This window comes from Portunus trituberculatus, chromosome 50 (genome assembly GCF_017591435.1).
Source record: "Portunus trituberculatus isolate SZX2019 chromosome 50, ASM1759143v1, whole genome shotgun sequence".
NCBI classification, from domain to species: domain Eukaryota; kingdom Metazoa; phylum Arthropoda; class Malacostraca; order Decapoda; family Portunidae; genus Portunus; species Portunus trituberculatus.
Window position 1 is genome coordinate 22,616,175 of NC_059304.1, and position 5,000 is coordinate 22,621,174.

Below are 5,000 nucleotides of genomic sequence, written 5' to 3' on the forward strand. Positions count from 1 at the left end.
AGTAGAGAGAGGAGGAGGAGGAGGAGGAGGAGGAGGAGGAGGAGGAGGTGGAGGAGGAGGAGTGAGAACGCTCGTGTATGTCAATTATGAGTTTCGACACACACACACACACACACACACATCACACGGCATAGTAAAGTGAAGTGGTGGTAATGATGGTGGTGATGGTGATGGTGTTAGTACGTACTATATCACTGGAGACAAAATGCTTCTCCTTCCTCCTCCTCCTGCTCCTCCCTCCTCCTCCTCCTCCTCTTCCTCCTCCTCCTCGTTTTCTTCCTCCTCCTAATCTTCCTCCAACATTTTTCTTCTTATTATAATCATTTATTGTATTTCTTAACCTTTAAGTATTTTGAGGCATATAAAATTCTGAAGACAAAGTTTATTCCGTCACGTTTTTATTATGATTTTTTCTTTTTAAATTTCGTGTTTCCGTGACGATAATTATTGTTGCCACGGTCACTTCCACCCACGCCACCACCCCCCAACACCACCACCGCCGCCGCCGCCGCCAATACCACCACCACCACCACCGCCCTGATAGCAAGTGTTACAATGGCAATCCCATATTTGCCAATATTAGTGTATTTTATGTGGTGGAATGTGGTGGTGCACTGCGTCGAGAGAGAGAGAGAGAGAGAGAGAGAGAGAGTGGGTGGTGGTGGATATGCTCTCGTTAACAATTATGAACATGTCGACTCTCTCTCTCTCTCTCTCTCTCTCTCTCTCTCTCTCTCTCTCTGTGAAACGTACTCCTTTGCTGAACATTTTTGGGCAGACAGGATACAATGTACGCCTCGTTTACAAAGTATCATAAACACACACTGGGATTAGCGATGCAGGACGGCCCGTTCAGAAACCCTTTGCTCTCTCACCTTTACTATTTTCAAAGCTCACAGGGATGATAACCCGGGTGTTCATGAGTGTTTCTACTGTTAATAATGTAGAAATCTTGTTAATGTCACTAGAACCATAAAAACACTCCTATAAACCCCGTGTGACGTTAGCTAAAGTGCAAATGTGGCGTAGAAGTGTTTCAGAGTACGGGTCTTTAAAGGAAGGTGGAATAATGAGGTGTTACGAGTATTATATTTTGGTGAGGGAATTCCTGTGTCAGTCCCTGCGTGAGTAACGAGAGGTGTTCCCAGGGAAATGTGGCGCCTTTCTCAGAAGAGCGTAATTGTGCATGCCGCTGTGATGTGTCGCCCCTTCTTATTCTTGTTTACCTCCCTTCCTGCCCCTCAATGCCAGCTGGGAGAGAGGGGCAGGTGTGTTGCAATTGTGGTGGTTTCATATAGAAAATGGGCTAACATAGAAAACGTAAAATCTCGATGAATGTCTTATCTATCTGTTTATCATCTATATTTATTTGATCTATCTATCTGTCTGTCTGTGATTCCATCAGAGCCAGGCCTGGCATTGCGTCTCCACGAGAATGTAATATTGCTAACAATGATCTTAATCGTGTATATATATATATATATATATATATATATATATATATATATATATATATATATATATATATATATATATATATATATATATATATGTTGTTAGGGCCGCGAAGACATTGTAGTATAGTTCATGTTAGTGATGTGTTGATGTTAATGGCTGTGTTTTTAATTTGTGTCTGTGTTTTGTTTCAGGCTTGTGCTATGAAGAGGCTGCAGGAGTGCGGTGCCCACACCTGGGCACGGCGGGGACGGCAAGCTAGCCACGCACAATAATCTTGAGTTATTGACTTGTTGTGTCTACGCCAAAGGCAGCAACTCCCTAACATCCCAACCCAACTCCCCGCCACAGACAGTCAGGCGCCCCACGCTGTCACAAACCAAAACAATGGCCCGTGACCTTGAACCACAAGCTTCGAACCTCTGAACACCCGCTCGATCCCTCGACCTCCTCACTACCACGCTTCCATCCACCTCTCAGAAACACAGCTGCCCTTCCCTCACATCTACCGCCAGCGCCTCGTGACTAAATGCCACGGCCTGGCCACACACTGCCTGGTGACACCTGCCCGACGCCGCCTTACACCTCCATGGTCCTCACATTGAGCGCTTCCCTCATGGGCGGGCTCCTCACTGCCCTAAGGAACCAGTGTGCAAATAAGGATGAGTCAGCTTCGATACACTAAGCTGTCCTCCTCTGCCATCACCTTGAGAGTGAATCAGCCGCCCCTCTGAGGCGCGGTGAGGCTTGAACTGAGCATAGGACGGAGCAGCGCTGACCCGAGGGTTTGACGGGATGAGTAACAGCCTTGGTGACACAATAATTCTGCAAGTGGTGGTGACCCGTGTGGTGTACACTGGCTGCTGACCGCATGGAGACGGGGCGCGCGACGCCTCCTGGGTCGTCATGGCGACGCCTGTAAACAGTGTGGCAGTGTTCGGACTCGCTGCTGCCCTGGACACGATCAGAAAGTAATATTGGCAATTGTTCCCATGCAAACCCTCCAGCGGGTGATGAGTGCCTCAAGACAACTGAAGCCATGCGTTATGCCAGGCCTTGTGGTTCGGGCCTGCCTGGCGTCCTAGACACCCGCCACCAATAAGCCACCCCGACGTCCTCGCCCAAGCCTCCGCTGGTGCGGGAGGCGGCGGGTGCTGGTGACCATGGCGAGTCTCACTCCTCTCCTCTTCACCAAACGCATGTGTCCTCCGGGCCGCGACCCTTCGAGGGACCCTGGAGTCAGCACGCCGCTCCAGGTAAGATAAACACCACGCCCCCACCTTGGCGGCACACCTGGCGTTGTCTTAGCACTCCCGCAACGCCTCTGCGTGGCCTGAGAGGAGAGAGAGAGGCGGCGAGAGGAGAAGTGATGCTGCCGCCTTGTTGACATCCTGTAGTCGCCGCCACGACACTCACTCCCGCCCCTGCCTCACTTGTTATTGCTACAAACACCATTCTCTCTCTCTCTCTCTCTCTCTCTCTCTCTCTCTCTCTCTCTCTCTCTCTCATTACCAGGTCACTAATGCATTGCGGAAAGATAATTGTTAAAGAAATGTGTGTGTGTGTGTGTGTGTGTGTGTGTGTGACATGATTCCTGGTGACTGATGTTTCGTATGTTACGTGTAATGAGAGGAGTGGTGATCGTGATGGTGGTGATGGTGCTAATAGAGGTGGTGATGGTGATAGCGGAGGTGATGGAGGTGATGGTGACATAGTGACCTTTGAATGAGTGTGCGAGAAATCCCCCCCCCTCTCTCTTCACTCCGTCTCTCCCTCTCTCCCTCTCCGCCTCTCCCATCACTCTCCCTCCGCTACACAGTGATCTATATTATCTTTCCCCTTTATCTCTCTTCTTCTTTCTCATTTCCTTACATTTCCATCTCTCTCTCTCTCTCTCTCTCTCTCTCTCTCTCTCTCTCTCTCTCTCTCTCTCCCTTCTTTTCAATCTTCTTTCGTCTGCCTTCTCCCATACCTCCTCCTCCTCCTCCTCCTCCCTCGTGCATAATGACAGGCAATGAATGTAGGTCATCTCCCTTTTTTTTTTATATATCTTTTTCAGTGTTTCTCCAAAGGTCTGTAAAGAAAGATATTGATATTCTATCGCTCATGGTAGAGGTGGTTTTGTTATTATTATTGTTGTTACTGTTATTATCGTTATCATTATTGTTGTTGTTATTGTTGTTGTTCTTAGTGGTAGTTGTTAATGATATTACTGGTGGTGATAGTAGTAGTAGTAGTAGTAGTAGTAGTAGTAGTAGTAGTAGTAGTAGTAGTAGTGGTAGTAGTAGCAGTAGTAGTAGAAGTGGTAGTAGTATTAGGATTAGTATTATTATTACTAGTAGTAGTAGTAATAGTTATTGTTTTTGTTGTCGTTGTTGTTGTTGTTGTTGTTGTTGTTGTTGTTGTTGTAGGAGAAGGAAGAGTAATTCTAGTAGCAATAGATTTGGAAGTAGTGGTAGTAGTAATAGAAACACCAGCACACACACACACACACACACACACACACACACACACACACACACACACACACACACACACAACAAAGCGCAACAACATCGTCAGTGCACGCCAACTGTCTCACACAGATTAACAAACAAAACAACTAGATAATCACGAGAAACCCAACACGCCCACACCGAAGGTCCAAACACAAGACACTGGCGGGAACTATATTAGCAAAACAAACTTCTCCGTCACACCTCCACAACTTTCCTGAACCTCCAGTTGAAGTTACACGTAATCTAAATGACGTTTCTACTATACTATTGACAGTTTACGAAGATTCCCACATTATCAACAGTAGTAATAGTCCTGAGAACGTGGCTTATCGTGTCTATGGGCTTATTTTTAGATACTTTTAATCTCATGGTTTTAATTGCTTTTAGTTTTTTTTTTAACGATGTTTTTTTTCATTGTTTTAATTGCTTTTAGTTAGTTTCTTTTTTATAATGGGTCTTTTTTTTTAAAGATATTGTAGCGGCGCCAGATGACCCTTGATGTTGCGGCGCCTAAGCCAGAACCCATTCATCCATCCATCCGTGTCTATGGGCTTTGAAAATAGTGGTGAAAGATTAAAGAGTTTCAGAATACAGGGATTTGGATTACACAGATAGAATTTAAAGGCAGTTGACAGACTTCCTAAAGACCGCAAAGACCCAGACCAAGCCAGACCGTGCATGAGTCAAGACCGAAGTCCCCAAAACCCTTGCTCTCTCCCTAAATAATTCACAGCCTCCTGATGCGGGAAAGGTCGTTGGAATAGAGAGAGAGAGAGAGAGAGAGAGAGAGAGAGAGAGAGAGAGTATATTTGTCTCCCTTTCATATGTTTCTCTTCCTGTTTCTTCACTCTAATAGGTTAATGTAACTTTGATTCTCCTAATTCTCTCTCTCTCTCTCTCTCTCTCTCTCTCTCTCTCTCTCTCGTTTTCATTTGTTTCTCATTTCCATATATTACTTTCTCTTCCTTCATTCCATTTTTATCCTCCTCCTCCTCCTCCTCGTCCTCTTCCTCCTCCTCCTCCTCCTCCTCCTTGTCCTCCTCCTCC